The sequence below is a fragment of the Rhipicephalus sanguineus genome, chromosome 7 (genome assembly GCF_013339695.2).
Source record: "Rhipicephalus sanguineus isolate Rsan-2018 chromosome 7, BIME_Rsan_1.4, whole genome shotgun sequence".
In the NCBI taxonomy this organism is placed as follows: Eukaryota; Metazoa; Arthropoda; class Arachnida; order Ixodida; family Ixodidae; genus Rhipicephalus; species Rhipicephalus sanguineus.
In genome coordinates, this window is record NC_051182.1 from 1,695,769 (window position 1) to 1,708,558 (window position 12,790).

Below are 12,790 nucleotides of genomic sequence, written 5' to 3' on the forward strand. Positions count from 1 at the left end.
GACGTGAGTTTTTCATTATCACTTTTGCTGTATTCAATTTTCGCCCACAAAGACTGTCAGCAACGCTCAGGGCAAACCGCGCCTCATTGTTCGAGATGCTTCGCGATTATTGTAGATCGTTGTGTGAAGACGCGAACACTCGAGCTTATTCTAGAACTTGCGCGACAGCCAGCGATAACGCTGGAATATTCGACGGGACATGTATAAATGCCGACGCGCTTCAACGCTTGTCAGTTGATCGACGGTCGACGCTCTGTTCGCAGCTATCAGTGTATTGCTGTAGTTTGACTTTCAGTTTCCGGCCACAAGTTCGGCCAAATAAAGAGTTTCATCTCTGACATGCTGACTGCTGCCTTCGTCGACGTCACGACCACGTGACATCTGGTGGAGGTGCTGCTTCATGATGCGGACGCCACCGCGGGGCGCTGACCCAAGCCCAAGCCGCCACGAGGACGATGGCAAGGAAACTCTGGATCGTCGAACAAGCCGCAGGCAGAAGGGACTGCAGCCAGAGCACGGGCTCCTTCCCGAAAAACCCAGGCAGCCGCAGATCCCAACATCGACCACAGCTACGATGACCGACCTCATAGAGCCTGCGCCGATCCTTCTTCGGCAGCCCAAGGAGCCGCCAACCTTCCTCGGATCGTCGTTCAAAGACCCGGAAAGCTGGCTTTAAGCCTATGACCGAGTCGCCCTTTTCAATGCTTACCTGTGAAGACAAGCTGCGGCATGTCTACTTCGCCTTGCAGGACGCAGCTAGAACATGGTTCGAGAACCAAGAGCAAACCCTGACAACATGGGACGTTTTTCGCACCAGGGTTCTGGCAACATTCATCAGCGTCGTCTGCAAAGAGAGGGCCGAGGTTCTGCTCGAAACCCGCGTTCAGCTGCCAAATGAAAACGTGGCACTCTTCACAGAAGAAATGACGAGACTAGAGTCTAGACGAGACTGCTGCGAGACTGCTGCGCCACGCGGACCGTGACATGCCCCAGGAGAAGTTCGCTTCCTCAAGCGAGGAATCAAGCAGGAACTGTTCGCGGGACTGATCAGAAACCCACCCAAGACCATCCAAGAATTCCTCGCGGAGGCCACAACCATCGAGAAGACGCTCGAGATGCGCACCCGGCAGTGCAATCGCCGCGCATTTAAATACAGCGCAGCTGTTCACACCCTCGGTTCCGTCGACTTGCGCGAGACGATCCGAGCAATCGTGCAAGAGTTGTTGCGAAAAATTCTACCTTCACCGCAACCTCAAGTAGATTCCATCGCCGACTTCGTGCGACAGGAGATCCAGCAGTCACTGGGCGCGCCTCAACTAGCAGAGCCGCAGCCGCAAGCTATGAGCTATGCTGCTGCAGCCCGCCGTCATGATCCTCCTCCACGCCCACGCCAAGACGCCACACCGCCGCAGTATCGTCACCAGACGCCGCCGCCGCCTCAGACGCCCTACCGTCCGCCTGTCGGCCAGCGCTACGCGCCAAGGAAGACCGACGTTTGGCGCGCCCCTGACAACCGCCCGCTCTGCTACCACTGCGGGGAGGCCGGCCACACGTACCGCCGCTGCCAGTACCGACAGATGGGGCTACGCGGATTCGCCGTCAACGCGCCGCGCCCGCGGCCAGGCGAACGGCCTCGCGACAACGACGACTACCTCACCGGAAGAAGGACGACCTTCCCGATCACCGTCGCCAGGCCGCCTCCCCAAGGTCTCTCCCCAACCCTGACCATACACTGACCCAACCCGGGGCCGTTCACCTAGCCCGTATCTGGAAAACTAAGGGCCGCAACCGATGGAGGCGCGGTTGCTGTACGACGAACTACCGATGATCCTCCGCCGACGTCGTCGACGCCGCGACGAAACCTTCTGAACTCGACGCGAACCAGGCAGACTCCTGAAGACGAAACCTCGCGCACGGAAGAAAATCTGACGACGCGACATGGAAGCAGTGGAACAAACCGACGCAAGCCGTGATCCGACGCCATGACCTAACCGCACGCTAAACGACGAACTAGTGAACTCGACTTCTGATCGACGACCACAACGTGACCGCTCTCGTCGGTACTGGAGCCGACTAATTCCGTCATCAGTGGGCCGTTCGCCGCAAAGTTGAAGAAATTAGGACTGCTTGGGAAGGCCCCGAAATCTGGACCGCTGGAGGCCATCTAATAACGCCATCTGGAGTCTGCACAGCAAGAGTCACCATCAATAATCGCACTTATCCTGCGAGCTTCGTAATCTTGCAACATTGCTCCAGGTATGACATACTTGGAATTGACTTCTTAAACCATCACAGCGCCGTCATCGACCTAAGAACCGAGTCGATAACTCTATCGTCGGAGAAAGCGACACCGCCGGGTACGAACCCATGTCAACATGCTCAACGTGCTCGAGGATCAAGTCACCGTTCCGCCGAGATCCTGCGTCATAATTCCCGTCGGCACCGTAAAGGCTGAAGACATAGAAGTTGTCATCGAGAGCGATCAGCGTTTGCTGCTAGACCGTCACATTTGCGTCGCCACAGGCATTGCTCGGCTGCATGAAGGAAAGGAAGCGTGACGGTAACTAACTTCAGCCAAGAATGCAGACACCTGAGCAGGGGCAGGACGATTGCGTACGTCGAAGAAATCTTGGCTGTCAGCGATGCGTTTGCCTTTTTAGATTCTCACGAAGCTACCACGACGCCCCAATGCCTGAGCCATCATTCGACGTAAACTCAAGCCTTCCCGCTCGCCAACCGCGACAGCTCCGATGCCTTCTGAAGGAATACAAGGACTATTTCTCGTCGTCATCGCGTGTCCGGCAAACGCCCCTTGCTAAACACCGTATCATAACGGAAGAAAATGCAAGACCGCTCTATCAGAGTCCATACCGGGTTTCGACGCGACAGTGGGAGGCCGTTAAGAAACAAGTCGACGAAATGCTACGCGATGACATCATCCAGCCGTCCAAGAGTCCGTGGGCGTCTCCCGTATTGTTAGTGGGGAAGAAGGATGGAACCCTACTTTTCTGCGTCGATTATCGTCACCTGAACGAAATCACGAAGAAGGACGTGTACCCTCTTCCACGGATATACGACGCCCTGAATCGACTCCACAACGCGAAGTACTTTTTCGATGGACCTCAAGACCGGCTACTGGAAAATCGAAGTCGACGAGAGAGACCGAGAAAAGACTGCCTTTATAACACCGGACGGCTTGTCCGAGTTCAAGGTCATGCCCTTCGGCCTTTGCTCGGCACCTGCGACTTTCCAACGCGTTATGGACACAGTGCTGGCTGACTTGAAGTGGCACACGTTCCTCGTGTACTTGGACGACGTCGTAGTGTTTTCCTCAAACTTCGACGAACACCTCCGGCGCCTTGAAGCTGTACTTCAAGCGATCAAGTCCTCCGGGCTCACCTTGAAGCCTGAAAAGTGCCGCTTCGCGTATGAGGAGCTCTAGTTTTTGAGTCACGTGATCAGCAAGGATAGTGTTCGCCCAGACCCCCGGAAAACAGCTGCCATCACTGCCTTCCCGCCGCCCACCGACAAGAAGGCCGTACGCCGATTTCTCAGCTTGCGCGCCTATTACAGACGCTTCGTCAAGGAATTTTCACGGATCGCCGAGCCACTAACTCACCTGACGAAGACCGAAGTGAAATTCAAGTGGGGAAGGGCGCAAGTCGAGGCATTTCAAGACCTGAAACGACGCCTGCAGACGCCTCAAATACTTGCGCATTTCGACGAATACGCCGATACGGAAATCCACACCGACGCATGCAGCGTAGGACTCGGCGCCGTCCTTGTGCAGGGGGCTGACGGACTGGAAAGGGTTATCAGCTATGCTAGCCGGTCGCTGTCCAAGGCGGAAGCCAACTATTCCACAACAGAAAAGGAGTATCGGTCGCTGTCCAAGGCGGAAGCCAACTATTCCACATCAGAAAAGGGGTATCTGGGCTGCATCCACTTTCGCCCCTACAACTTCGGTAGACCCTTCAAAGTTGTGAGCGACCCCCAAGCCTTGTGTTTTGTGCTAAGTAACTTGAAAGACCCTTCATGTCGCCTTCACGGTGGAGCCTAAGAGTTCAAGACTTCGACATAACCGTCGTTTACAAGTCCGGAAGAAAACACTCCGACGCTGACTGCCTGTCTCGCGGCCCCGTCGACCCAACGCCGCAGGACGACCTGGAGGATGACTGTTTCTTGGGAACCATAACTGCCGACGACTTTGCGGAATGACAACTAGCGGACCCAGAGCTCAGGGGTCTTGTGAAATACCTCGAGGGCAGGAGCGCCGTTGTTCCGAAGGGATTCAAGCGAGGACTGGCGTCGTTTCTCTTGCGAGATGGCGTTCATCTGAAGAAGAACTTCTGGCCACTTCGAGCCAACCACCCTCTCGTGGTGCCCTCAGCATTACGACCAGAAGTCCTCCAGGCCCTACACGATGATCCGACGGCTGGACACCTCGGTGTTTCCCGCACCTCGCAAGAATACATGAAAGGTATTATTGGCCGCGCCTTGCTGCCGCCTTCGCTCGCTACGTAAGGCCATGCCAAGACTGCCAGTGACGTAAGACACCCAGTGACGGACATGCCAGTGACGCAAGACACCGCCGACAAGACCAGCAGGCTTTCATCAGCCAATCGAACCTCCTCGCCGACCATTCCAGCAAATCGGGATGGACCGACTGGGGACGTTCCCAACGTCGACTTCTGGAAATAAATTAATTGTCGTAGCTACTGACTACCTCACGCTCTCTGCCGAAACAAGGGCCCTGCCCAAAGGCAGCGCCGCCGAGGTAACAAAGGTTTTCGTGGACAACATCGTCCTTCGTCATGGCGCCTCAGAGGTACTTATCACCGATAGAGGTACGGCCTTTACTGCTGACCTAACTCAGGCGATCTTGGAATACAGCCACACAAGCCACCGCCGGACCACCCACACACCAACGGCCTGACCGAGCGTCTAAATAAGACCATCGCCGACATGGTGGGCATGTACGTCGACGTCGAACACAAGACTTGGCACGCCATCCTTCCGTACGTGACCTTCGCGTACAACACGGCCGTACAGGAAACGACGCAGATGACGCCATACAAGTTGGTCTACGACGGAGCCCGGCAACGACGCTCGACGCATGTTACCAAACGTGACCGACGAGGAAAACATCGACGTGACCACCTACCTACAGCGCGTCGAAGAAGCACGACAGCTCGCCCGCCTACGGATCAAGAACCAGCAGACGACTGACAGCCACCGCTACAACCTTCGACGACACCACATGGAATACCAACCCTGCCACCATGTATGGGTGTGAACGCCAACACGCCGACGGGGACTTAGTGAGAAGCTTCTTCGACGATACTTCGGACTGTACAGGGCACTTCGACGCCTCGGCGCACTCGACTACGAGGTTGTCCCTGACGACATTACTAACTCTCAGCGGCGACGTGCGCAACCTAAAGTCGTCGATTTCGTGCGCCTCAAGCCATATTACGCGCGTTAGCGAATCTGAAGACTGTAATTTTGCTTTATTATCGTACTTTCTTGCTTGTGCTTATTGTTTATTGTACTTTGTTGCTTTATTCTTGTTATTTATTGTTGCCTGCATTGGCCACCTCCCCCCACCTCCGTGTTCTCTTTTAAGCATCGGGACGATGCTTTTTCAGAGCGGGGCATTGCCACGTGGGTTCATTATCACTTTTGCTGTATTCGTTTTTCGCCCACAAAGACAGTCAGCAACATTCAGCGCAAACCGCGCCTCATTGTTCGAGATGCTTCGCGATTATTGCAGATCGTTTTGTTAAGATTGCGCGCAAGACGCGAACACTCGAGCTTATTCTAGAACTTGCGCGACAACCAGCGATAAATCTGGAATATTCGACGGCACATGTACAAATGCCGACGCGCTCCACCGCTTGTCAGTTGATCGACGGTCGACGCTCTGTTCGCCGCTATCAGTGTATTTCTGTATTTTGACTTTCAGTTTCCGGCCACTAGTTCGGCCAAATAAAGAGTTTCATCTCTGAAGAGCTGACTGCTGCCTGCGTCGACGTCTCGACCACGTGACAACATGTGCCACATAATACGTATACCGTGTGTGTGTCATTGGAGCAGCAGTAAGCATGATAATCAAGCTGATCCTAGACAATCAGGGAAACTAAGAATAATTTGCTGAACCTTTGCTAACGCTACGTTATCCTGGCATAGCCGAGCTAAGCCACTGCAACATTTTTTTCATTGCTAGGAATTGGAAAGAATTTAATTGCGACAAGTTCTAATTCCCCGGAATGGAATTGGAATGGAATGGAGGTGCCCATTCGGCAACACTGCGCCCTAAATTATCATGTACTACAAATTTGCAATATAAACAACTGCACTCAAATCAATAATTAAAAAGTTAACGAGTGTGTGTTAATCAGTCGCCTCAATGTCGTTTTAGTTGCGGCAAAGTATTTCCGCCTCGATATTGTCACGCGGTCGTGACGTCGACGAAGACAGCTGTCAGCACGTCCGAGATGAAACTGTTTATTTGGCCGAACTTGTGGCCGGGAAACTGAAAGTCAAACTACAGCAATACACTGATAGCGTCGAACAGAGCGTCGACCGTCGATCAACTGACAAGCGGTCAAGTGCGTCGGCTTTCATACAGGTGCTATCGAACTTTCCAGCGATATCGCTGGTGGCGGCGTTATCTCTCGATAAAGCTGGAACATTCGCGTGCGCCGCGAAATCTTAACAAAACGATCTACTACAATCGAGAAGCTTCTCGAACACTGTTTCGCGGACAGCCTCGAGCGTTGATAACCGTCATTGCTGGTCAAACCCAAAAAACATAAAATAAAACAAGAAGTGGTCGTGGCATTGCCGCCCACTGAAAAAGCATCGTCCCGATGCTTGTGAAAGATCAAAGAAGAGCGAAAGAAAAAAAACAAGTGCATACATAAACAAAATAAATAACAAAGGTAAAGGTAGAGTCCCCAGGTTCGCTAACGTGCAAAAAACGGCTTAAGGCGCACGACATGAACGACTTCAGGTCGTGCGCGGCGTCGCTGGGAGTTCGTAATGCCGTCCGGGATGACCTCGTAGTCAAGAGCGCCGAGACGTCGAAGAACCTTGTATGGTCCGAAGTATCGCCGAAGGAGTTTTTCGCTAAGCCTACGTCAGCGTATCGGCGTCCAGACCCAGACACGGTCACCGGGCTGGTATTCCACGAAGCGTCGTCGAAGATTGTAGCGACGGCTGTCGGTGTGCTGCTGGGTCTTGATGCGCAGGCGGGCGAGCTGTCGAGCTTCCTCGGCACGTTGTAAGTAAGCGGCGGCGTCGAGGTTTTCTTCGTCGGTGACGTTCGGTAGCATGGCGTCGAGCGTCGTCGCCGGGCTCCTTCCGTAGACCAACTTGTACGGCGTCATCTGCGTCGTTTCTTGGACGGCCGTGTTGTAAGCGAAGGTCACGTACGGAAGGACGGCGTCCCACGTCTTGTGCTCAACGTCGACGTACATGGCCAGCATGTCGGCGATGGTCTTATTTAGACGCTCTGTGAGGCCATTGGTCTGTGGGTGGTAAGCGGTGGTGCGGCGGTGGCTCGTCTCGCTGTACTTGAAGATCGCCTCAGTTAGGTCCGCAGTAAAGGCGGTACCTCTGTCTGTTATGAGGACCTCTGGGGCGCCATGACGCAAGACGATGTGCTCGACGAAGAACTTGGCTACCTCGGCGGCACTGCCTTTGGGCAAGGCCTTTGTCTCGGCGTAACGGGTGAGGTAGTCAGTTGCTACGACGATCCACTTGTTGCCGGAAGTCGACGTCGGGAACGGCCCCAGTAGGTCCATCCCGATTTGCTGGAACGGCTGGTGAGGTGGTTCGATTGGCTGCAGAAGTCCCGCGGGCCTCGTCGGCGGTGTCTTCTGTCGCTGGCAATCTCGGCAAGTCTTAACGTACTGGGCGACGTCGGCGGCAAGGCGTCGCCAGTAGTATTTTTCCTGTATTCTGGCGAGCGTGCGGGAAACACCGAGGTGCCCAGCCGTCGGGTCGTCGTGTAGGGCCTGGAGGACTTCTGGTCGCAATGATAAGGGCACGACAAGAAGGTAGTCGGTTCGAAGTGGCGAGAAGTTCTTTTCCAGGAGAACGCCGTTCCGTAAGAAAAACGACGGCAGTCCTCGCTTGAATACCTTCGGAACAACGGCGGTCTTGCACTCGAGGTACTCCATAAGGCCCCCCCGTTCCGCGTCGGCTCGTTGCCTTTCGGCGAAGTCGTCGGCACTTATAGTTCCGAGGAAGCAGTCGTCGTCGTCCTCTTGCGGCGGCGCGTCGACCGGGGCTCGGGACAGGCAGTCGGCATCAGAGTGTTTTCGTCCGGACTTGTACACGACGGTAATGTCAAATTCTTGAAGCCTCAGACTCCATCGTGCGAGATGACCTGAAGGGTCCTTCAAGTTAGCTAGCCAACATAAGGCGTGATGGTCACTGACAACTTTGAAGGGCCTGCCATAGAGGCACGCCCACTTCTTGTTTTATTTTATTTTTTTTCCGAGATGAAACTGTTTATTTGGCCGAACTTGTGGCCGGGAAACTGAAAGTCAAACTACAGCAATACACTGATAGCTTCGAACAGAGCGTCGACCGTCGATCAACTGACAAGCGGTCAAGTGCGTCGGCTTTTAGACAGGTGCTATCGAAGTTTCCAGCGATATCGCTGGTGGCGGCGTTATTTCTCGATAAAGTTGGAACATTCGTGTGCGGCGCGAAATCTTAACAAAACGATCTACTACAAACGAGAAGCTTCTCGAACACTGTTTCGAGGACAGCCTCGAGCGTTGATAACCGTCCTTGCTGGTCAAACCCAAAAAACATAAAATAAAACAAGAAGTGGGCGTGGCAATATAGAGTACGTGTGCAAAAACGACAAGAGCGTGACTGTCATAGGATCTTTATAAAAAACTGTACTGTGTCGAACAAACACCCTGTATATCTACATGGGTGTCCCAGCTATGACGCAGCACGATTTTAAAAAAAGAGGAACGGCGTTACGGGAAGTAAACCTAGTGCATGTTGTTCCTTGTACGCAGGAGTAGCCATTGCTAACATTTTCGTTAATGAGGTTTAATTCATTAGTCATATTCATAATTGTAACTCGACAGGTACTCACCTAATTATCAAAATGTCAATGAGGCGCATGTAGGCGCACGTTCAAATGGCATCTAAGTACGCTATTTTCAACAGCGCGCTCATTGCGCGCTCATTTTCCCCGGTTGACCAAGAAAGCCCAAGACGGCGCAGAAGCGATTGTCACGGGTTTCTTGCCCATATATGTGGTTGCTTGTTTCCAAATCAAATATTGTTGTAAGTCAGCGCTCGTGCGCGTCAAGCCTCGTCACTGCCCTGGTCTTCCACATTTGCCCTGTGTCACGGAACATGGAGGTACGATTTAAAAGGGAATGTTGCTGAGCTAGTTTTTTCATTCATTAAGGAAAATTGGTGCGGCGCTGAAAGGACAGCGAGATAGTCGGTTCATATGTCTCCACTTTGCCTCCGTCCTTTGAGAGCCGCCCTATTTTCCTCAAGAACATGGATGCTTTAATTGAAGTGAAATCGGTGAGCAGAGAATGCAAAAATACTGCAGTGCAATGGAGGACGAAGCCAGAAGACGTGGACGGGCGCTAAACTTCCACCAACATTTATTTCAAAATTTGCGCATGTATGTACGCTGTCCGGTACAGTACGTCAACTTCAGCGCATGCGTGAAAACGCCAGCTCTTTATTGGAAAGCGTTAGGAAGGCAACACTAAGGCAACCTTCCCTGAGATAGGAGATGCGCTCGACTTCAACCATTCCTCGCACCATGCGCATTCTGTTTTTATTGATTACTGAAGTGTGTTACAGGTTGGGCGACAATGTCAAGCCTTTTCCGTCGTTCGCGTTTTTCACATTGTTGGCGTGCTCTGTCAACCTATCGCTGGCGCACTCCCGGTTTGGCCAACGTACACTTTCCCGCGCCTTAAAAGAATTTCTTACACAACCCCTTCTGCACATGCAACAAAAGGCCGCATGTGATTTGTGCCGCGGACTCGCTGCTTGCACGCCTCCGGGTCGGTCATTCTGCCCCTCTCCGAAAGCCTGTAGGGGGTGGAGAATACGACTGCCACATCGTACCTACCTTCTTCAAACTGCATGATAGCTGGTGAATATAAGATATCCCTGCCCGTTTGTTCCTACGCGATGCGCTGGCCTCACAAGTTTGCGCGTGCTTGCGCATTCTTTGAGAAGGCCCTCGGCGACCGAAATGACGAGGTGGTGGGGATACCCAGCGCTTAGCATCCTTTTGGTATGAAGATTGAACGCTGCCGAAGTGCAGTGGTGTTCAAATACCGTGCGTCAATAATGTCTTCTGCGTGTACGTTTATATATACTAGCTGCTTCGTCTGGATATGCGCCGATGGCACGTGCAACTCTTGCCGGCGTCCGGCTGCGCACAGCGGGCTGGATTTCCCGCGTTTCTTCCACCATCGAGTGGCCGCGCCCTTACGTGTGCGAGCATCCGAATCTCGACGCCGCGGATTGTTCACTTCAACGTACCGAATTACTAAAAACGCAATCACTGGTAACAAGAGTAAGCCGTTGTGATCGTCAGCGGTTCTTTTCGGAGTGTGACTGGCTACAACATCGAATCGATGAAAAAAAGGCTTCGATACTTCGTTGGCACCGAGCAGGCCGACGGCCGGTGTGCGCCAGAGCGGCGCCCACAACCGGCAGCCTGCGTCGCCGGCGCAGGTGACGCTACGTTCCATAGGTTTTGTAAAAGAAGGCACAGGACAGGCAGCGCCTTCGCAGAAAAAAGATAACGCATACCAACTCGTCTTCCATTCTTATGCTGGTAACCCGTATGTATGCCTATTAAAGGACACGCCACCTATACTTACCTAGGTGGCTCAGATGGTGCGACAACGTTGACTACCATTCAAGCTGGCCCTTGGGCACCCAAAGGGGACGTCGCGGGACAGACGCATGCCTGTCCCCAATAAAGCGGCGATACTTCGCCGCAGGCCGGCGCAGATGAACCTTCAATGCAGAAAATAATGCGAAACCGCCGTGCTGGTGCAGAGGCCCGTGTGTCGCGGCGGCCGCACTTAGATTTGGGTGCACGTTAAAGAATCCCAGGTTGTCGAAATTTTAGGAGTCCTCCACTGCGCCGTGTCTCATAATGATATCGTCGTTTTGGAACGTAAAACACCCACAATTATTATATATTATGTCTCCTTTATTACCGTAATGTTCGAACTGTGTCTTTCGTTTTGTGAGGCAACAGCTGTCAAACATCCAGCGCGAAGGCGAGCACAGATACGAGGCAGACGGAACCAATGTGGCGCCGCCGGTGCACTGCAGTACCACAGCCATAAATGTTTTTTAGAAGTGGGTTCAACCACGCTTTAGGTATTTGCGTGTGTGTATATTTTTTGCAACAGAACGTATATTTACAGATATTTACAAGCAGAAACAATTTTCTCAAACAATCGCGGACTGGAGCCTGATGATGATGATGATGATGATGATGATGATGATGATGTGCCTCTACACATGGCTCCTACCAATACTGGGGATTGGCCAAGAATTGTTTATATGAATTTTTAAAGTTACAGCTAATCATACACACAAAAGGCAAGCAAAGATAAAAAAAAGAACGAGTGCAATAATTATTTGTACATTCAGCCCAGACGTCTCACCCTACCTAGAAATTAGAATAATGAAATTAATGTGTTACCGAACGTCTTATTCTTTTTATTGATTTTTTTTCTTATTGATTCATTACTGGAGCCTGTCCATTAACACTTCATCGTTGTCTCTCTCCCAGAGTGGGTCCCTCTGCTACCTTGTACCACTACCCACTACTGCCTTGTGACACTACCACACGGCGTAAAAGCGCCAACCCGGCGCTTGTCACGGACGTAGAGAGGTGGACGACCGGAACGGTTTCAGACTTACGACGTGCACAACAGTGGATGGTGGTGGTGTTGACTGCACTGAATCGACGACTCGCTGTATTTCGTATGTAAGATGACTGACCTTCCGCAGGACTTTGGTATGGTTTATCATAGTGAAATAACTTTTCGGAGAGACCGATGCGACGACATGGGGTGCCACAAGAGAACAAATGAACCGGGTCCATAAGAGACGTCCCAGTGGCGGCGACTCGAGCAATCTGTCGTGCTGTGTCGGCTCGTGCAATGGCATCGCGAACGTACGTGACGGGTGAGCTTGGCCTAGCGGGAAGGAGCGTGTCAAGAGGCAGGGATGGCTCACATGGAGGAGTTGTAAGCGAATGTGACGCAGGGTAATGCAGCGTCCCACTCGCAATCATCTGCATAAACGTGCACTGTCAATTTTTATTAAAGGGAACACGCGAGCTCGTGGCCTGCACGCTCCAGCGGCTGCTTGCCGCGCCTTCAAGCGGGAGCGAGAGCAACCACAGCCTCTTTTGGCGTCATCTAGTGGCGAGCAAAACAACCAGTCACGGGTGATATGGAACCGGCTGCCAGATTGCAACCCCCTCCCCCTTCAAGGCGATTAAGCAAGAGGCCGGGCCAGCAGCGTGTCGTCTGCTGCTTGTGAATTGTGCTCGGCACGCGAGCGCACTGGGAACGGGGAAGCACTGCTGCTTGGCTTTCACGCGTCACCGCTTCGGCTGACTTAAAACGCTTTAAGCGACAGCGGTGCAGTCAGGTGAACTTTTGTTGATGGTTTCCCGTTTTGAAATCTCTCATCGAGTGCTCTGGAAAACATTCTTCTGGGTGGAGTCCCAGTTAGCCGAGAACGTATC